Source organism: Seriola dumerili, unplaced genomic scaffold (assembly GCF_002260705.1).
Source record: "Seriola dumerili isolate Sdu_G_001 unplaced genomic scaffold, Sdu_1.0 BDQW01000449.1, whole genome shotgun sequence".
NCBI classification, from domain to species: domain Eukaryota; kingdom Metazoa; phylum Chordata; class Actinopteri; order Carangiformes; family Carangidae; genus Seriola; species Seriola dumerili.
The window spans coordinates 2,333,424-2,356,688 of record NW_019174704.1 but is presented as its reverse complement, the minus strand read 5'-3'; the positions used below and the strand labels follow the sequence as shown (position 1 = coordinate 2,356,688).

The 23,265-nt window shown below is 40.3% G+C and overlaps 1 protein-coding gene across 7 annotated transcripts in view; it reads right to left on the bottom strand.

The window, feature by feature from the left end:
* The window catches only part of tcf7 (transcription factor 7), a 71,225-nt gene that overhangs the window by 42,135 nt on the left and 5,825 nt on the right, over positions 1-23,265 (bottom strand). The window lies entirely within an intron of this gene.

Below are 23,265 nucleotides of genomic sequence, written 5' to 3'. Positions count from 1 at the left end.
TGGCAAACATCCTCGCTGTAGTTTGACTGGCTTGAATTATAGATAGGAGACGCGAGCCACCCCGCTGCTTGTTTGTTTGCTCAAGACTTTGAGTAAGCAGAGGGAATGCAAGAGGATAGAGAGAGAGAGAGATACAGAGAGAGAGAGAGAGAGATGAAATGGGATGGAGAGTGCAGAGAAAGATGGAGGAGAGGATGAATTAAAAAAAAAGAGGCAGAAATAGACAGAATGAGGAGAAGAGAGAGACTGCGTGGGAGACAAAAAGAAGAAAAGGAAGAAAAAGGGATGCAGAGACAGATGAAGGAGGAAGGACAGCAGCAGAAAAGGAGATGAGCTGAATCCAAAGAGAGCTCTGTGAGGACGTCAGGAACAATGTCAAGGTTTGGAGTTTGAATCAAACTCAGGCCACGCATCAAAGTGAAGTTTTAGTGTGCTGTACTAATATTTTGAAGGTTTTGAGGCTAATGTTGAACCTGAACAGCAACATCCATCATTTGCTCATTGGAGGGGAGAAAAAAAAGCTAATCGCATTCATAAAAACAAACAAGAAAGAAGAAAAGATTAAGATAAAAAGAAAACAGAATCAAGAATTAGAAACGGAGAAAAACAGAGTGGCGCACACACGTCGCGATCGGCATCGTGGTGGGAGAAAATGGTCCGTTAAAAAGTCACAATGCCCACAGCCATAATTGTTTGTTACCAAGCAGTGCCTTACATCATTGACCGCCCTTCCCTGCACTGCACCTCAGCGGCGGTCCTTCTGAATCCAAGGGGGAACCCTCCTCTGCCCATCCAGATCACATTACACAGGGCTCAGGACTCTGATGTGGCTTCAGATAGAGCGCGCACATACTCCGGCCCACAACCACACAGACCAGCTCAGCGCAGGCCCCGTCCTGTGGTCTCCTCGCTATGACAGAATATTTTTGAATGCCTTGTACATTCCCTAACTATATCCCCCCCCCTAACATGCTGCTCTCATTTAGATGAGGTTTTTTATGAGGGAGGGGGGGAGGGGAGGGGAGGGGAGAGGGTGCAATGTATGCTGGTGGTTGTGACAAGTCGTGCTGAAGGGATTCACACAGCGTTTTATTGCTTTTTGCTTTTGGACAGAAGGTTCTGGTGTGTTCTGGTAGGAGGAGGGAGGAACCAAGGACAACTAATCAATGTCAGAGCTGAGGGTGGTGAGCAGATTGTTTCCTAAAGGCAGGAATAAACTTATTGGTACAGACCAATAGTCATCCTCTTTTCAGTTTGCTAACTTAAGAAGCGAAAAAAAAAAAAAGAAGAACTTGTGGTTATAACAATGACAATCTAATTACATCTATCTAATATACTAAGGGCAGCACTCACAAACTATCTTACCTTGACAGTTTCAAGAGTAGAAGAGTAATTTCATTACAATATATATATATATATATATAGGTATGGATCTTTTGATGTTTTTGGACCATTCTGAGTAAACTTTAAAGACTGTGAAAATCTCAGGAGCTCAGCAGTTTCAGAAATACTCAAACCAGCCCGTCTGGCACCAACAATCACACCACAGCCAAAGTCACAGAGATCACATTTTTTCCCCATTTAGATGCTTGATGTGAACATTACGTGAGGGACTGAAACTAATAATTCATTTCACTGTGGACAAAATGGCAGATAATTTTCTCAATGGATCAATTAAATGCTATAAAATGTAAGAAGATAGTGAAGAATGCCTGCTACGATTAAGAAAAATCATCACAGCTCTATGACCTTAAGAAATATTGAGGTCAAGTTCTAGTTTTTGTTCACGTCGTACACTGCTTTATTTGTGAGCAGTTGCAATATGTTGTGTTAGATAGCTCAGTTGTAGTTAGGTGTGAAGATGAGTCTTCTCCACAATATATACACAATATATGCAAAAAGTCTGTGCTAAGTATTCACAGACTCACGTGTCCTTATGCGTGTCCTTATCATTGGAGGGTGGTAATGTTGCTGAGCAGATCTGTGCTTGATGCCTTTTAACAGATCAAACACAGAATTTGAAAAGCAGATAAAATAGGATAATGAAAGCAGAGAGGCCACTGGATGTGGAGGGAGAGAAAGCCAAACACTACAAAAGAAAGCTGCAGAGGCTGAGATTTAGGAAGACAGGGGAGAGGATACAAACAGTGATGCACAGATGTACAGGGAGATGTAGTAATGAACGCATGGATAAATAATTGTGATGTTAAAACTGATAAATATTTAGACGAATGAACTCTTATTAATGGATAAAAAGAAGAGTTAACTGATTACAAAAGGAAGCACCACAAACAAGCACACACCACCCCATTACAGCAACGTCAGCCCTCACCTTTTCATCCATCTCCCTTCTACCCATCAATTAAATCCCTTCCCACTGGCCAGGTCTTGTACTATATGAGCACCCGAGCTTCCTTCTCTGTCTCTGAGCGAGTTTCTCTTTAATCTTCGGGAGATGTTCCCATTGATGGGCCTATCGATTTGATGTTGCGCCAGCTGCTTTTATCTCCAGGAACTCAAAGAAGTGCTGGAGAGGAGAGATGCACTCCCCGCCAGGTTTAACAGTGCAGATTCTGTTTTGTGCTTCAGGACAGCCTGTTTTAACCTGGGGTGGTCTGAGGTCTCTGGACAGGTCGAGAGATGATTGACTGACTTTGGAAATTTTTTGAACAGTCATATTTAATGTATCTGCCACTATGACAAAGCAAAAGTCAACATACGAGGTCACATTCCTCCATTAGGCACAGTTAATCTAATATAATCTAAGGTCAGGATTTGACATTATTCTAACTATGTCACTGCAGGCTAAAAGGTTGGTTCATTTCAAATGCCATTAAAAATGCTTTTACTGTATATTTTTCATCATCCTTACCCTTTATGCAAATATCATGGTATTATACAGTATCTGAGAAATTCCCAAATGTTAAATGTTACAATCTGATACCAATGTTACACAAGTGTAAAATCCCCAAAACCAAATCAAAACTAAACAATTGTCTGCACATTTTCATGGACTGAGAACACTACAGGACTGCTCCAGGACTGTTAATGATGCTATTTAAGATTATTAGAATTAAGTTATCAGTGGACTTCTGTGATGAATGCAGGCATTACTTCTAGATGTGCAGACGGTGTCTCAGCACTATGATTAGCGTCATGCTATCCTCAGTAAAGTACTGGGTCTTATGCGTTGTGTTCATTAGAGGCCAAATGTTCTTTTTTAAAAGTGCAGGAATAATAAAATTACATTTTATTGTATTTGTCTGTTTGAATCTAGCGTAAACAGAAAGAAGAAAGAGAGAAGATTTCGCTCTCATTTTGGGGCAATAAACTGTGTTGAGGATTTCGACATGGCACAACTCCACTGGAGTCATCTGTGTACTTTGGGAGAGCGAAGCGAGGGCGCTACCATCCAGCTGACCACATGTGGAGCTTGTCCAAAACCTTTGCGAGAGCCAGCGCTGGTGTGTTCCACCACAGAGCTGCATGCACAGGCCCAGGGGGCCTCACTGTGCAGCAGCATCAGAGAGACCGCCTGTCACCACTCGCCATCTCTGGGGCACAGTGTTCTCTCTGCCATACTGTGCGTATGTGTGCATACATGTCCGTGTATTTATGTGTTTGTACTGTACACTCATGTTATATGCGAGTGTATGTGTACCCATTTGTTTCCTTTCATCTATTTAAGAATGTATGCATCCATGATCTGGAGGAAAATTCAGTGTGCGCGTCTCTTCTTGTGTTTGAGTGTGTTTTTGTCTGCATGTGTGTGTGGATGAGGGGTCCCCTAGAGAGCATGGCAGGCCTGTGGTTTACAGAGCGCCTGCCAAGCTGCTCGGTTGGCTAACAGAGGGGGTTGATATTCTGCTATCGATCATCTGTACTAATAACATGGTGACTTGCCCACAGTGTGTAATTATCACCCCAAAATAAAGTGGCTGGCTCTACTAAGGAACCTCTGCTTTTAAATCAGCTTTTGTCATCCACTCACTCCTTCACTCTTTTCTTCTTCTTGTACTCCTCATATAAGAGTTCACTCTATGCACCTTAAAGTGTAAAATCCTCAGACAGCTTTTCCTGTGGGCGTCATGTGGGAACATGACCGTAGACAATTTTCTGTGTCAGACACTCCTGCAATTTTCCGTCTCGGGACCTGGTAACGTTTTTGTAAGGCGTCCTCCGCAGCCGTGGTGGGAACAAAAGCAGCAACAGTCACAAGGTTAAGTGCGCAGAACTTTAGTGGTACATATGATGTCTCTTTAGCAAAGTTTCCCACAAAGACTGCCCAATCTATCCATAACCGTGACGTTATATGTGACTTTTTTTCTGCATGAGGGACCTATGACTGTCAAACAACACTTTTTTACCTGGATAATTTAAGCTTTCCCTTAAGCCCATTTTCACATCTACTCTACATCACTATTTTGGGAACTTTGCTGTGGTGTTTTCAATATTTGAATGTATTTTTCTGACAGCCATTGGTTTCCACTCATTTCAGTAAAGTATAAAAATAGTAGGCTCTTGAAACTTGTTTATGCGATCCATCAAAGTGAACATCAAAGTTACACTATCATTCTGGGCTAATGCAGAGCAGAGATTTCACAAGAATCTACACTTAAACTGCATTAAAGTCCAACAATGATGAAAAAAAAATTGCACAGCCGGAAAGGATTAGTCGATTCAATGATGGTCAAAAAATGAATCAGCAACAGTCTTGATAACCAATTAATAGTTTAAGTCATCTTTGAAGCAAAAATACCCAAATTTCAGTGGTTTCAGCCTCACGAAAGTGTACAGTATATTCGCTGGTTTTCTTAAGTCTTATATGACAGTGGATTGACTATATTTGGTTTTAGACTATTGGTCAAGCATAACAAGTATTTTCTTCCACCATTTTCTGATCATTTATAACAATTAATTGACTAATTGAAAAGAACAATCAGAAGATTATTTGATAATGGAAATTATCGTTTGTCACAGCCCTGAACAATTTCAGACTTGGTGTTTAGTGCGATGGACTGCTCAAAAAACTACAAATGTGGACACATCCAAACTTTCCAACAAATACTTGGAATGGTCCTTTTAGAGACTACTACTTTATTCTAGTCACTTACCCATCCATCCATAACTCCCTCCCTGCTTGTCTTCATGCCCTCATCCATGCATTCTTCTGCACATCCCTCCATCATTCTTATCCATCCCTCCAGTCTATAAAAACGTCTGATGTTTGCATCTGTGGTCAGCTGAATTGTTTAGTCGTGATTTGTAATGTAAATATGTGGCTGCGTATGAGAGCACCGCTCCCTCTGGACGCCCCCTGAACACACACAAACATGTGGACACTTAGTCACACACACACACACACACACACACACACACACACACACACACACACACACACACACACACACACACACACACACACACACACACACACACACACACACTGCATATTCAGAAAAAACAACCAGCAGCTGCCTGGCTCAGCTCCGTTACTCCTACTAAGCCATAATTGTTCCCGGGCCTTTACTCTCTCAGTACTGGTCCATCCGAGCCAAGCGGCTAACCATCAGCAGCCCTTATGGCTCGCTTCGCCTCCAGGCTCCAACCACCCTATGATGGAGCCGATAGGCTCCGCACAACATACAGCGCACAGCACGGACAACACTTGAAAACAAAGATGCATGTTCCATTTTTACATGATTTAATCATTTACGGACTGGAGCCCTGCCATATCGGAGGTCCTTTTTTGCTTTCTTTCCCCACCAACAGCTAGTTACATATCTGAAAGTCCAACTTTGCTGCTGCTGCTGTTTCTTAATAGGGTCACAGCAAATGATCTGTTGACTAATCTGTTGGTTACTTTGTCAATCCTATAAATGATCAGAAAATAAGGACTGTGAATCTAACCAACCACTGTATGAAATGTTCACTCGATGAACCACTTAGAACAATAAATTCATCATGAATTGTTATTTAGTATGTTATTTTGGTTAATAATTGTTGCAGCACCTTAACATGAACTTAATAACATTTGCTAAATACTGAATATGTTACAGCAGTAGACAAAACAATCTAACCTAACCCCAGGTTTATTTAGTGGCTGACCTGGAGCTGTCAATCAGATCACACGATCTTCATCAGCAAAGTTTGCACAACTGTCATGGGATTGTTTTTTTCTGAGCTCTTTCAGAACTTCTCATCAATAATGGCTGAAAATTTGAAAGATGAGGATCATGTGATGGAATTGAAAGGTCCAGAACAGCTATGGCTAAATGCAATTTGAGATGAGATTGTCTTGTCAACCTATATCGACATAACTCTGAATGTATGGAGTTTTCTTAATTAAAAATTAGTAGCAAACTACACTGTTGGTGCAGGAAGCAACTTGCTCTTTAGAATCAATTGGCAATAAGTAACACTAAGCTAGCAAGCCTACAGTACAGACATTATTAATCCATTTAGAATACAAAATCACCAATAAAACAAACTGTCTAAATTTCATCTTTTCACTCTCACGACGTCTCTCCCACTATCTGTATTTATTTGTTTCTTAGTCTAAAAGTCCCTTCCTATCTCTCTCCCCCTCGCTCCCTACCTCGTTTAATCTTAGTCCAAAAGAAACATGGTGTGGAACCAGAAAACCAAGCAGCTCAACTGAAGCCAAACCAGACATCACTGCTCCCATCCTGGACTCCTTCCCTCCTTTCCTGCCTCTAGCTACTGAACGAAATGCCACTGCAAAGCACGAACAGGCTTTCATCCCATTACTTCACTGATCAAACTCTGTGATTTTTTCCATCACTGGTTCATGACGAAGCACCTCATCCACTGCCAGCATGTTATGAGATAATTTGATGTCGTGCAACAAGGTTTGTGAATTTCCAAGACGTCTGCTTTGCTCCACTGCTTATCTGTTCTTTCATGCAACACTTTAACACCTGGGAAATGCAGCCTTAAATGTGACGTCTCTCCATGACAACCGGGGATGAATGTGCTAATTTGGAGCATCTTGAGTTTCCTACACATTTGTTGCTTGGCTGATGAGTCAGAAAAGCAACTGATGAATCCACAAGAAGCAAAACATGACAAAATCCTCAAACATTGTTACAGGTTTAAAAAACTGCCTCCAATTAATTATCAGTACTGCTTTAAGTGTATTTTATCTCTTAAGTGTTATGAATGACTTTCCATTGTAGGTCACATGCTTCTGCAGACAGTAACTTCTCCTCATTTAAAGCAGCAAAAGGAAGAAAAAAAAAAAGGAGATGCAGTTGAGCAAGTGAACCTTTAAAATTTTCCACCAGCAACACAAAAGCAGCACGCAGGGTGGAGCAGTGTGTAGTGTACGTGTGTTTGTGTATGTGTGTGTGTGTGTTTGCTGTTCAGGTGACAATAAGACTCGAGGCCTTTATTTTCCATGGTAAACCACAACAGGCTTAACCTCGTCTAACTGTACACAACGAACACAGGCACACACCTAAATGATGCACTTGCACGCACGCACACACACACACACACACACGCACACACGCACACACGCACACACACACACACACACACACACACACACACACACACACACACACACACACACACACACACACACACACACAGAGCAGAGAAGGCGGAGAAGACCCCTCAGCACACTTTTGTATAGCAAATAAAAAAATTGAAGTGTTGCTCATCTCACTCAGCTTCAAATAACATTTGAATACAGCTACTGCAGTTGGTAATAATCTTTCTCTTGCCATAAGGAATAACTAAAGTCATGATTGTAATATCAAGGTTATATTTTATGTAACAGCATGTCACATTCATCCGGCCTGTTTTTCCTACTTTCCATATTTCTCCACAGTTGTATATACTGTACATGCACATATATATGTCTGCAGTTGTATGTATGCTCATATCTGTTTCACTTAGTTATCTATATATATTTTTGTAATTTTATGTCTGCCAGAACAGAAATCAAGCAATGGAAACTTAAAAAAAAAAAAATCTTGTGTGTTTTTGAGCAACTAAGAAGTTTTTAACATTGACACAAAATATTCCATTTTCATTTTCAACAACAGATGAATCCATTCCCCGGTACGTGCAGTTTTGTCTTAATATACTTGGAATGATCACTAATTGCACTATAGATTATTTTATGTGTTTTTCATGCTGATAATCCTGAGTTATTGTACGGTTTTTGAATGACGATTTGTCATCTTGGAACCAGACTGTTCTAAAAAAAAAACTAAGTGGCAGCGAGGAGTCTCCAGGGACACTTGGGGGACTTTCTCTCTCTGTGGCGAAATGCACAAAAGGAAAAAAAAAAAGAAAAAAAGAAGTCAAGTCTTCTTCCTTGCTTCCTCTAATCAAAACAGCATACCACTGACTTGATGTTCAGTTAATGGATGCTTAATTGAAACCAGTATTCCCTCTATTGGCCTGGGATTAATGTGACTCTGCGGAGAGATCAACTGGAGCCTGGATGGCACTCATGCTGCGCTGCTTGTTTGTGACAGTGTCAGAGTTATAGGCGGCCTTTAATTGGCAGTATTAAGACCCCGGGCGCACTTTTAAAAGAAAAACAGAGAAGACACTAGAGTGAGAGATGAGGTGAATGAGAGAGACGAAGGGCAACAGAACGACTATGAGGCATAAAGAGAGTCAAGGAGGAGTGATAGTCGCGTTGCTCTGCGGCGCAGCGGGGGAGTATGAGTCCTCTGGGGTCCTGACAATGGGCTGACTGTGCCTGCGCCTGCTGTAAATCTGCTCCTGTCTGGAGGGGAGAGTCAGCAAGGGGACCATAAAAACGTCATCGATGGAGTCTGTCTGTCTGACTGAATGTCTGTCTGTCAGAAAAAAGCCCATCCTTTACCATTCCCTCTGAACGAAAGAAAAAAAACAATTTTATCGATGGCGCCTGGTTGATCTAAACAAACAATAATACATTTATGATCATATTCATTGTTTGTTTCTCTATCAATAACTTTTACTTTATGGAAGTTTTCAAAGTATATTTGGCCAAATACAATAAGTGTTGAACTGAAAATTTTTCAGCAGCGTTACAGAGATGTATTGACAGCTTCGAAGTGACATGATACACACAGGTTTAATTTCCTTTTTCTAGCCCACGTCTTCATTTATAGATTGATTGACTGATTTCATAGGTTTTGACTGGTGCTTCAAATGATGTTTAGTGTGCAGTTGAGTAATATGTGACATTACAGCTGTTCAATTCTACAAAAAGCTGTTTTTCATACTGTACTTTCCCAGAGTTATCTTGTCACCCTGAGGGACATTAAAGCGTAAGAAATACACTTCTCTAGAAACCAAGACATGGGATTGATCAATATGATTCTTATTTCATTATAATTAAAATCAGTCAAGATAGTCGATTTTTAACGGTTGAATGGTTGAATTCCCTCTGCATAAATAGGGTGCTCTGCTTAAGTAACAATAAGTAAAAAAAAAAAAAAACACACACACAAACAAAAACACAACAATAGGACTTTGGTTCACTATTATCAATGGTGTATTTCTAGGTTTCAGTGTGCAAAACACACACATCTTTCTTGTCCAGGTTCTGAGTCTAAAACACTGCAACTGCGGATTCTGGATGTTGGAAGGTCCCTTTAAAATTCATGTTTTATTACACAAGAACAAAAAAAGCACAGTGTTTCAAGCCCAAATCGACTCTTACAGAGGAATACAATTTGGGCTTGAAAGGTTGTACTTTCAAGCGGGTCGTTCAATGATTAAAATGTGGCAAGAGGATGAAATGTCTTTCTTGTGCAGCAGTGGTGAGGGGAAAATCCTCCTCATCAGCTGTGGTTGACCCAGTTTGCTATCTTATATTTAATAAAAGCTTAATATTTGTGTAATAGAAAACAGAAGCTACGAAAGAGAGGCATCTTGTAACTCAGTGCAGGCCAAGGGGGGGAAAAAAAAAATCTATAAAAAAACAAACAAAGTGAAAATGATTCAGTCTCGATCATTTTGACTGTGACAGCACTGCCCACTTTGGTTTCTTCAAACAAATCCACTTCCTATTGATGAAAGTAAAAACTGACTTTCGAGATTCGAATTAGCCCTGGATTTGTGTTCCTTTTCCTTGAGTGCAGTGGTGAAACGGTTAAAGGTGTTCATAAGGTACCAGAGTCTCTTTCAGCTGGGGCTGTGGTTTTTGCTTTACCAGGTGCACAAAGCGGTTACCGGCTTCTCATTGTTTACTGCTAACTCCCTTCCGCTACTGCAGTTATCTTCTCTTCCTTCATTGTTCTCGCTCTATCAATCGTTCGGCCTCGTTCAATTTCACTCACACTCTTTTGCAACCACTTTCTCCTCTTTCTCCAACATCTTTTTCCTGCTTCTGATCAACCAAATCTGTAGTCATCTGATAAATCAAATGATGTGTTTCTTTTGTTCTTCACTTCCTGCCCACCCACCTCTTCCCTTTCATCTGTCCTTGTGTGCATACAGTGTTTCCCACATACATGTCCTGTAATATGTGCAACACCTACACCATCACGCACACGCACTCCCCCCACACACACACCAACCACAGTGCAGCGTTCATCACAGTTGCTCTAGTTTTTGTTTGGCCTTGAAAAATGCTCACACAAGCCGATTTACCACAGCACCTTCACACACCTACACACGCATATGCTGATTAAAAATGCTTTGAGCTTCATTACTTCCTGAAACTAAACATATTAAGTGCTGGCTGTGAGTGACAACTACTTTATGTCTGGATTTGTCACTGAAGCATCTTGTTTTTGTTTTTTTCTGTCTTCCTTTTCACATTCCACTCCTCTTTCTACTTCCTTTTGTTCTCCTCCCTTAACCCCTCCCTTCCTCTTTCGAGACAACATCACCCCTCCTTGTTTCCTCAAGGCCACTACTCTCTTCTCTTTTCCATTGACTCTGAAATCCTGACGCAGTTATCAGATGCCCAGTCAACACTTTCTCAATGTCTTTGTCTTCTCGCTCCATCACAGAGTGAAGGCCGATGGGAAAAAAATACGCTCACATCGCGTGTCTGCCTGTGTTTGTGTACGAGTGTTACGTCTCTTGAAAGCCTGAGGGTTTTCTCCCTGTAGACCTGAAAAGGTTCCCATGACCACAAAACGTGGCGATGGGTGTCTTTCCGTACTTTACAAAACAGGGAGAAACAAAGGTAGGAAATCAATTTGACGCATGACCGAGCTCCTTTCGAGGAAACCTGTTGAAGAGGGAATTCCTCCCTTTCCCTTTTCTGGCTTAAAAATGACATTAACACATGGACGCAGTGCCAAAACATATGAGCTTACACAGACTGAAGAAATCATATCGTGCAAACACCTCTAGCGCTGGGCAGCTATACACATTCAGCTCATTTTACTGCTTCTGTGAATGGCACAACATGGTCATTTTAACATGGCTAATGTAACTCCGTCAAACTACTAACTCGGTCACTGACACGCTTGACATCGCCACAGCTTGTGGAAATCTGCTTTACAGCACAAAGTAGGAAGAGGGCGCTGGTCCTCTCTCTGCGCAGGCAGAGATTCCATGTAGTAAGAACAAATTCAGAGGACGGACTCGTGACTGGAAACAGTACAGTGACAATACATATGGAGTTTATGGGAAATTGTGTTTTATTTTTAGGAACAACAAGAATGATATCAATAATATCACAAGCAAGCATTGCATGATATGATGATAAGAACCATGAGACTAAATTTTTATAAAGAGACCGATTTAAAGATTTCCTTTTACCGAGGTTTTTTTCTACCGAGGTTCCCGCTCACACCTTCTGTTAGTGCCAGTCATTTCTAAAAACATACAGCCATATTTTAGCTTTCGTAATACTTTGCAGAATTCAAAATGAAATTTTCAGGTAACCTTAAAATTCATTGCTGTGCCTTACAAAATACATGTTCGCATTGAATTGCACTGGATTGGTTACCAGGACAGATGTCCCGCCCACGAGTGGCTCTGATGGGACAGACCCCGAAGCAAACCAAACTTCTGACCAAAACTGTGAAATGTGTGGTTCCTGAGTGTGAAAAATGATGTGGACACTGCACATTTGAACAAGTTGACTTTCACAGTTTTCCAAATAATGCCGAACAGCACAGGTTACAGCTCATAGTAATCCAACATCCAGAATACACTAGCAACCCACAAGAGGAGGTTAAGTCCATGGAAACAGTCTTTCCATGGAGTAAAGTTACTGGAAACACCAGCAGACATGGTGAGCACTTCCTCAGCAGTGCAGACACTGGTAAGAAAACAAGTCTTATTTTGTAGAAAGTGTAATTGTCTTCTCGTCAGAGCTCGTCATCATCATATTCACTGCCTGGCATTTTCTTTTGAAAGCAGGTAGTCAGGCACGTAGACACTGCTGTTAAACCGTAGTGTCTTGTTTTCTATCTCCACGCATATTAGATACAGGGTATTTGACGTGTGGGCTGGAGGTGTTTGATGGCACTTTTGACTGAGCTGTGCTGAGTAATGGGCAGCAATATAATGAATAATGTAACTATCTATCTATTATTCTGGTAAGTAACTGGAAAAGTTACATCACAAAAGGGTAAAATCTCCAAGTGGGTGGTAGAAGATGTCACTCCACCATCAGCTTGAACTTTACTGGAGGGATGATCCAAAAAGATATTTCCTCATTTGGTGTTTGGAAGATAGCAATGGAGACTGCAAACCAGTCACTCAAAAATCCCCCATAGCTGATGGTCTGGGTTGAGATCTGCTGACTGAAGGCCATAGCGTATGATTCAGATAATTTTCATACTCATCAAACCATTCAGTGACCCCCTCGTGCAGTGTATGTTTCCTCTCAACACTTTTAAATAGAAGACATCGTCAGTTAGCGGATGCGTAGAAATGCATCACTAGGTCTAATCTTGAAATTACTGTATGGAAACAGCTGCATTTGTTGTTTCTACACTCACTCCACTAAATCTGTCACCTGTCTGCATAGATAAGATAACTGAATGTCTTGTTAAGAGTTCTTAAGACAAGGCTTCATAAGTAATTTGATAGCTAAACCGTAGATGTAGCATGGTGTAATTGTGAACAAGTTAAACAATTACATCTAAAAAGATCAATTAACTTCACCAGGGAAACAATAACAGTAATAATAATACGATTGGTAGGGTCTCCTTGTCAAACAATGCACACTGTGTGTTAAACTGTGTTGTGTGTGTGTATGATATATGTTAATGTGTCAAGGTGCATGGAGAGAGAAGGAAGTAAAGCTATATAATACTACTGCTAGTGCGTGTGAGGATGGGGGTGTACATAAATGTGTTTCTTTGTGTGGTAAATGTGTGTGTGATATTAGTATACATGTGTAAACTCAGTAGTGTTGGACTTTTGTATGTATATTTATATGTTACTGTGTGTGTGTATACACACAGTATACATAGAGTGTATAAAGGCAGAGACTGCCTCCTTCCCTTAGCAGATGAGTATCATATGAGGGAGGATTAGACTTCTGCTTCTGTGTGTGCATGTGTGTGCATGTGTGTGCATGTGTGTTTGAGATGACAGCCATGTGTGCTGGGCTGCTTCATGCGGCTGTGGAGGCTCCAGCTGGTCTGGGCAGAGCCACGGGTACGGGGTGGAGAGGGGTGGAGGAGGAGGATGGGGTTTGAGTTTCATTTAGTCTACTATTTTTATGAACACTATTTTAATAAAGTGCATATTAAAATGATGATAAAGGCCGGGCAAGGAGGCTGAGGTTTGGAGGGTGGGACGAGTGGGGTAAGAAGATCATTTCAGTACACTATGAATTAGTAATATCAAGACACTAAATGTGGACACTTATTCACACTGAGAACCACATGATGATTTACCAAATTATCTTGTAGTTTATCCTTGAGTCACAGGTCAGGTAAACTATATGTAACTAACAAGGCTGTCAGATAAGACAGTTAAGAGTCAACCAACAAGATCTATACCAGAGGTACATTCACTGTAGGGCTGGATGATACGACCTGAGAGCACATTAAACTGAAAGATTAATCTAAACATTGATTCATGTAATGAAGTTATTCAGTATTTTGTGTTGGCATTGTTTTTATATGTTTGTATGGAAGAAAGGAATAGTTTGAGCTTTTGGGGAAATAGGCTTATTCACCTTCTGGTAGACAATTAGATAAAAAGATCAATACCACTACAGTATCTATCAGTTAAATATTAAATGTGAGCATTTTCCGGTATTCAAATAGTCTAAGATTTAAAAAAATATATCTTTGAGTTTTGGACCGTTGCTCAGACAAAACAAGCAATTTGAACCTGTCAGCTTGGGCTTTGGGGAAACTGTGAAGGGCATCTTTTAAATATTTCATGACATTTTAAGCACAAAACAATGAATCAGTCATTATTTACTGCATAAACAAAACACTCTCATGGCTCCTTTATAGAAAAAGTTATTATTCATAGGGATCACAGGCTCTTTATTCGTATTTGTACAGTTTCTACTGTTGTACTTGAACAGTACTTGCACAAAGGGACTCCCAATTCAAGCAGGAGTAGAATACATTTGAATTCCCAGATTAAAAGCAGCACAAAGAGGACAGAAAGTCAGTTACAGTAGATGAGTAGAAATGTATCACCAAGTCTCATCTTGAAATGTACTGTTGGTGCACTAATAAATAACAATCAAGACCAAGAAAAGCTGAACAACACACGCTGACATGCACCTAAAATAATCAAAGCACTGTATCTACTATAGTATTATACTACACCCTATTCCAGATCCACAATCAAAATGAGATGTGAAGTGAGTTACAATCCCTCTAGAAACACACACACACACACACACACACACACACACACACACACACACACACTGAGTCTCTCTCAGTAGGAGAGAGTAAACAGGTTGTAAACTTCCTTACATGGATAGATGAAAGAGGCCGATCACATGGCAAATTGTCATCTATGATAACATAAGGGCGTCACACTGACTCTGTTTGCAAACAGTAAAAGCCCTGGCACAAAGGCAAACACACCATGTGTGGCTGAGACTGCAAGCTTATATAATGTCAAAATCAACATGAGTGGAGGTAAATGACTGACCCCCTAAATTTCATTTCAGAAATAATTTTTTGGTGGATATTTTAGCGTCTCTGTTGTGTCAAAGGTTTAACTTCTTAACTTTCTTCAGTTCTGCTTTGAAAGTCATGTGCGTTTGCTGGATGTGCAAGATGCGAGATGTGGCCCCAAGATGAAGCTAAGCTTAAGTTTCCGTGTTGATCTTGAGCAGGGTCTTTTTAGAGATTGGGCTTTGCACAATCATTTCATTCCACGTCTTCATGTCACATTGGTTTAAATGATCTGACATACAGCTCATGAAGGCAAATTCCTGGTTAAGTGAATGCACCTAAGATTTATTCTTGTGAGTTCTTTGACAGAATCTAATTTCATTTGGTTTCATTCTTTTTTGGAAAGTACTGGGTAATTATGTGTGTGTGAGCGCATTGCAATATGTGGAGTGTCAACCTCTACTAATCTAGAGAGGTAGTGACTGTTTAACACGCTGATTATTGACAGTAGCAAAAAGGAAATGAAACAAGACTTTAATTCCCACAGGTCATGTGATTTCTTAAAAAAAACCTCTCATTCTCACAGAAACCCACAGAGTATAATCACCATCATTTGATTTGTCACAAAACAGCTGCAAACCTGTCAGGAAATTTATATTCAATGTGTATATTCTCTTATGAACACTTTGGACAATTCAAGCTGGAAATAAATGCCCTTGAAATGGCAAAACTGGATGCTGCAGGTTCCTAATGACAGTAATACAGCTTCCGAATTGGATTAAATAGATATAAACACTGTAGTTTATTTATGCAAAATTAACATACTGTGAGTAATAAAGAAAAGGTAGATGCATGGATTTAGTAAAAGCGGATGCAGACACGTGCTTATCACAGATTTATCAATGCATGGATTACAACTGTTTGATCTGAATGTCTATTCTTTCATTTGCAGGTAGACAAATTAAAAAAGCCTTTGTGTAATTACAGCTAAATGTTCCCTGAGGCATTTTAATTGTTTATTTGAATACATGCACACACTTAATAATAACAAAAGCCAGTATTTCCACTTCAAATGTCACAAGATACACGCAGGCTAAAAGGCAGAGATTTATTTGTGTACATTGAAAGTCCTCACTGACCCGGGACATGGGAGGGAGGAGGGTTTCAACATGTTTGCAGGTTGTGAGAGTGGCCCACTAACCCACAAACTTTGTGACATGGGTCTGTGTTTACAGGTCTAATTAAAGTGACCGGCTAAACAAAGCTGTTTCTGATAACTATGGCTGAGGATATCAGGAATATTGAGGACTAATAGGATGCTGCAGGAAATGCTTTATCACATTTTGAAAAAAAACTTGAGCTCATTAATTACAAGTCTCTGCATCACTGTTGTCTTTTCTAAAGCCTAACCACATTTTTTAAGCTTCATATATTCGGAAGGAGTTCCAATCCACAACCTGAAGGTCTCAGAGTGATTTACTAGTGCTTTAAATTGTGCAGACTTTGTTGTGGGTTTCATATTTTTATTAAATGATCCGACAACCTTCAAACAAACTAGGTGTGCAGCATGAATGAGTAGGTATATGTGACTACTTTGATATCCACCGGTGTGGAGGAGCGACAATGCTGTCACTGATTAACTGTAAGCTGAGAACACACATCTGGGAGGCCTGGACAGCTCACTCTGTAAACAACAACACAGGGGAAACTGCATGGTTTCGCTCTATCGGCCAATGACTCACCTTAGTGTATCATCCCGCAAGTCACACATGCGCGCGCGCGCACACACACACACACACACACACACACACACACACACACACACACACACACACACACACACACACACACACACACACGCGCACACACACGCACATGAACACCTCCTGAAGACCTCCCAGACAAATACTGGGGCCCAAACAATAAGTTCCTCTCTCTCACTTCTTCTTATTAAATTTTAAATAAACAAAGGCTGTCCATCTTAAATGTGACCACCACAGCTCAAATTAACTGGAAGTGCTGGGAGTTGTAGGATTCCATCGCAGTGAAAAAGAAGCAACAGTTAAACCTGTTACTCTCTCTTTCACTACTCTTCTCACACGGTTTTAAACGATGAGTGGACTTGTGACAAACAAAGGTGACTCAGGCGCAACTCTAAACTCGTCATTTGACCTCTCTACACCCTCCTTCGAAATCTCAGCAGGGAATGACTTGTCTATACACCTTACAGTATCAAGAGAGAGGCCACAAGAAAGTGAACACATAAAAAAAAAAAAACCCTGTCAGACTCCCTGGATCAATCTCAAAACATGTTTTTATTTTTTCAGTCATCTCCCGATGTGCAGTAAAGTGGAAAATCCTCACATTTAACAATCTGGAGTCTGAGAATGTGATACATAAATGCCTTTAACGATTAAGTAACTAACTGAATCTCGCCTGGACTGCATGCTCCATACCACCGGGTCAGAGTTAGTCTGATATGTTGCTTCACAACAGAGCTGGAGATCACTTTACAGCATGAGAATTGAAGATGGCCACTAAAATGAAGCTGAAACTCTCACTTTTTGTTTCAGTGGCTGATGGCGGCAAAAGTGAAAGGTAGATGGGAAAAAAAACCCATCCTTCAACACGTTTGACCTCTAGCATCGTCTTGGTGACAGGAAGCGGGGGAGGAATTATGGGAAATGTGGTCTTACTTTAGAGAAACATAAGCACTAGCAACCACCACATGAGGTTACCAACCGTCTCCGCTTCTTGTTCTTAGTTATTCCCATACCAACTGCAGCAAGGTATCAAAATCAATTTGATGTTCCGCTCAGAGATGGTCTGTGTGAACAAAAACAGTCAACATATCACATTTCGTCTGTGTTGACATGTTTGAATGTATAAAAAGAGAAAAACAGTTAATAATATCAATCAAACAAACCCACACTTCCTTTGCCAACACCTGTCTTTTACTGCTCTACCATTTCCCCCGTCCTACCTTCCCTATGCGGGAGAAAGAAATAAGTGGATGAATAATTACAGGTGTAAACACCTCGGGGCCATCCAAGGGGGTTTTTTCCTCTTCTGATATTCTTTTAAACATTTCCGCTCTTGAAATAGTCTTCCGAACAGTTTCTCTTTAGGTGTCTTCACAGCCCGCAACTTCAAAGTCGGCAGGGCGATGAGAAAGCTCTTATGGTCATTTGTATTTTAATCTCCCTCCCCTCCCTTTCCCCTCCCTCTATAATGCTCTCTTTACCTCTCCAGCCCTCCGTCTTTAAACTCTCTCTTTATGGTCTATTTATCTGTCTAGATCCAAATTTATTTTGATCTTTTGCTCATATTTCCTGTCCCTCTCCGAAGCAGCAGGGGCACTGATCTCCCTAAGACCGATTGAACATGCCAACCACCGACACACAAGTCCACACACTCACACAAATATTTAGTAATTAAATGTATATCTGCGATCCAAGAGAAAGCACTGGTTTGGGATTTCGCTACAAGAGATATAATGACTTTTCCTTGGTATTTCATGTCTTTCATTGACACATGATGCTGGTTAAACGTAGACATCAGAGGCTTCATTGGCTTTTCCCTCCAGATTAGCACTGAAGCAATTTATCCATTAACCAATTAGTTGATCAAAACAAGTTAATGGGCTAAAATTTTGATAAATTGACAATTAGAATTATCTTCAGTTGCAGCCCTTCTCCTGATCTCATCAAGTCAGGAAACCACTGAACACTGCTTTTTCAAAGCATAAATACATCTTATTTCTCTCTGATTTACTAACTTTTAAGTACTGTCAAGGATGATGTTAGAGCATCAACCGTGTGCAAACCTATGTTTTTTCATTCTTCTGCAAGGCATTTTCAAGGTTCAAATGCTTATTAATTTGATGTGAATGAGGAAAGAAGAACAAGGATTTTTGCATGTTTGCCAAAGAGCAACAATGGAGATTTGCTGCCCTATCGTCAACCTCATTTCACTCAATAATCTGAGACTCTAAACAATCATAATCTCGCATTTACATACATCACCACAATGGCCAGTTAAGACTCTGCCAGTTCCACCGTCCCATAGCTCTCTTACACACTAGAAACTCCAACACTGGTAGATTTTTTACACATGTCTTTTACTTGAACAATATGTATGTGAAGTAACATAGATGTTACTTTAAACTTGTCTTGATGTGTATATATATATATATATATATATATATATGTTTTTTTTTGTTTTTTTTTAAAAAACAGTACTTAAAACAACATTTGGAGATGCAAGGTTTCCATCCGACCCCAGCTTTTGCTGCCTTATCGTGAAAGCTGCTTTTCTTTTAGGCCTCTTAAATCCAAGCGGCAGGGTCCTTATCGTAGCCAGTCAGAGGCAGGGAGGCCCCAGTGCTGCTCATCCTAGCCCCTGGGTCTGTGTGAAGGGGGGATTAGGGAGGCCTCAGCCTGTGTTGCTGCCATTGTTTACCAAGGGACTAGGGGCTGGCTGAATAACCCCCCTGTCAACACCACAGTACAATGGGAAACAAGGAAGTGGCAAGATCCTAGAGACTTGCACACACACATACCCTTCCCTTGATCTTGGAGGATCGACCTGGTATTATTTGAAAGATACAAGGAGGCGGAAAAGGGGATGGGGAGGGGAGCTTGTTAGCAACAGCAACTGATTTCTGAATGGAGGCAAGGAAGAGGCGGAGGCGTATGAAAAAGTTTATGTGCTAAGAACACGAGTCTTTAACTTCCACCAACATAATAAAAAATGAAAATGCAAACGAGCCGTCAGTTGAAGTGGGAAAACACAGTTAAACTGCCATTTCCTTGTATGATTTGGAAATTCTAACAACACTGGTTTGGTTTGCTTAAAAACCATGAAGGGACACTTTGACAGCTGAGATAGTTGAGATTGAGTCTTGGCAATGACGACGTCTTACCCCTACCTTTCCCAAACATGTAAACTGTCTCTTAGCAGCCTTCCTGTCAATTTTCAATATTAGTCTGTGAAATGAGATGTCAAATGAGCAGGAATTTCCCCCAAATGATACAACAATGCTGCCCTTTCTACACAGCGCTGCTATATGCTGACTTGTAAATTCCAGTGACTAAGTTTACATGTTGTCAAAAAGCATTGTAAACAAACATTTTACTGTTTTCCCAAAAAAACAGTAAGCCTTTTACAGTCAATGTCCAGGTACAGTGAGCGGGAAAGTGTTGTAGAGCCGTGTATTGTCTTCTGAGCTTGTTGACGTCTTCTCATGACCACATCACAGGGAGTTTCACAGCCTCTCTGACAATGAATAAAACTGCATGCAGCAGAATATCAGTCATTTAACAGCCTCTCAATTTTCAGACAATAACCTGCCGAAAAGGTCTCCACGGGGAGCTTCATCATTCCTTCTTACATTAAGAAGTTTAATTGTGTTTTTTTTTTTTTGTTTTTAGGCTTTCAGATGGAAAAATCCGCTTTGATTTAAACAAGTTAGGCTGCTCTAAAATGCAAACGTCAATCCAAAATGGTGTTTTCAAACTGAACGAAAGGAGACAGTAGACACAACAAACTCATATGGGTATACATTACTAATAACCACAAATCTTTGACCAAACACCCACCAATCTCTGACAAGAATCAGGCAACATGACTTCTTCTACTACTTTGCTCCTGCTCTTACTTTGATCTCACACAGAGGAGTCTTTCTGTTTTCTGATTTGCCATCATTTGTTTTATCAGAGCTCAAGTCCACTGCAGCAAAGCAGGAATAACAATAACTAGAATTAACATTAATCAAGCTTTTATTGTGAATCAGCTGCGGGGAGTGGAGCTTGAGTTATGGAAGCTAAAGGATAACTATTGTTCATTGTTCAGTTAACAGTGCTCCGTAGCAAGAGGTTCTGAAATATTAGACTGCAGGTGAACTGTTGCATGAAGTTTGGTCTATTAATAACCAAAACCATTTGTTTCTCCTCCATCCCTATAAATAACTAATACTAATACACTAATATCAGAACTTTTAGGGGAAACACTACTGTTAGACTGTTATCTGTTTATGAGCAAAGACCTTTATTTAAAAAGGTATTGTCATAAGGTTAATAGCAAGCTGAAATGAATGCAACCAGACCACAACATAGAAACACTGTCACTCACTCTCACACTGTTCTTCTTCTCTCCTTCCCAAGCCCTTCTGTCTATTCATTCTCTGTCCACTTTCTATGAAAACTCTTTCACAAACCATAATCAGCAGCTACTAACACGATGATAATGTAACACATCAGCAACACTGCAGCACTCCCTGAGCTGGTAAAGATTCAGCAAGTTGCTTAAAAACATTTCAGCAGGGTGGTTGCTTTCCAACAGCCAGGTCCTTCAGGTTGAATGTGATGTTCCTATGCCTATTATGCTTCCCTGTAACTCAAGATTAATGTGGATTCTGGAGCTTTGTAAGAGTAAAAAAAATGAAGAAAGAAAGCTGAACTGGAGGAAATCGATGCTTAGATCCAACTAGGATGATGAAAACAGCACAGATGAAAAAAAAAAAAAAAAAAAGAGGTGGATACGTGCAAACAGCAAAGGGAGTTGGGAGAAAGATAGGTGGATGCTGAAGAGAGAAAAACACTCTGTTATTTTTATTGACAATCTCCCCTCTGCTGGGGTTTGACTCCTTGAGACGACAAAGACTGATGATCCCTTCAAAAACACTGTCTTCTGGTAATCCACAGCATTATACGCACAGCCAGTGAAGGTCTGACACACATGCAGCATCCACACAGTCTGGCTACACACACACACACACACACACACACACGCACGCATGCATGCACACACACACACAAAACATTAGCACACAAAACACACCATGAACCCTGGATACAAACACAAGCTTAAGGCAACAAACTTGAGGAGAAAACATGCAGATGAAGGCACACACACACACACGCACACACACACACACACACACACACACAAAGCATGCCAAAACCTTAGATACATACAAATTACTTAGTGTAATGAACTTAAACAGCAACCATGCGCACACACAAACACAATATGCACTGCCTTACACACTCCGGATAAAGCTTTATCCAAAGACAACAAGTTGAGGGAGTTTAGTCTTATCTCTGAATCCCACAAATCTCCTTCTTTGGCCACTTCCTCTGAGAGGACGGCTGATATCTCCATTAATATAACAACAGTGAAATGCCCCATGAAATGCTGTAATACGAGTATTATCGCTGAATGGGAGAAGGAGCCTTTCCAGTGTACAGCCGCTTTGTAAAAATGACTTCTCAACAGAGAAGTGCGAGAACATGCGATGTTAACAAAACCACCAGAAAAACAAGGGGTGTAATTTATCCATCCTTTTGTCCACTTCAGAAAATCTTTTTCGGTTGAACATGGAAAATACCATGTTAATCTTTTTAGAACAACAGCAGCTCTTGGGATTTCTTGTTTTTTTTTTTTGTTTTTTGTTTTTTTGCTCCTGTTCTATGTTCTATGAAATGCAATCTGACCCCTGATGGTCGTGGTTGTGCATCTTCAGACAGATTGTCATTCAAACCTCCTTTGAGGGAGGCCAGTATTTAAATGTCATAAATAACCACACATAAAAAAATACTCTTATGATGGAAGATAAACCCACATGGTTAACCCAAGGAAGGGGGAAAGAAACACACACACAGGCAAATATTACAATTAATATCTGCCTTACAGTCATTCAGCTGATGCTCTCACAATGAGTTCAACAGTTTGCAGCAGTTTATGGGAACATGCAAAGGTTTTGAGAAACTGTTGTTTGTCAACTTAGCTGGTAAATTCTGAGAATATTCATTCTTCCACAGATGTATGTAAGATTACCATCACTGCCTCTCAACAAACTGGATGCAAAAACAGCAGATAATAACACAATAAGAGAATTAATCACACATTATTTTCAGGAATAATTGTTTAGCATACTTAAAAAATCAGAAAATCATCCCTAACAATTTCCCAGAGCCAAAGGAAATATCTTCAAATGTCATGTTTTGTCTGAGTAACGCTCTAAAACCAAAAGATCTTCACATTGAAACCAGAGAATGTTACAAATCACCTTAACAAATGATCCATTATCTCAGTGGTTGCCGATTAATTTACACTTGATCGATTAAGCGATTTACTGACTGATTATGAATAGATTGGCCAAATTGAATCAATATTTAATTTAATTTAAGTTAAATGCATCAACTTTCGGGACAACTCATCA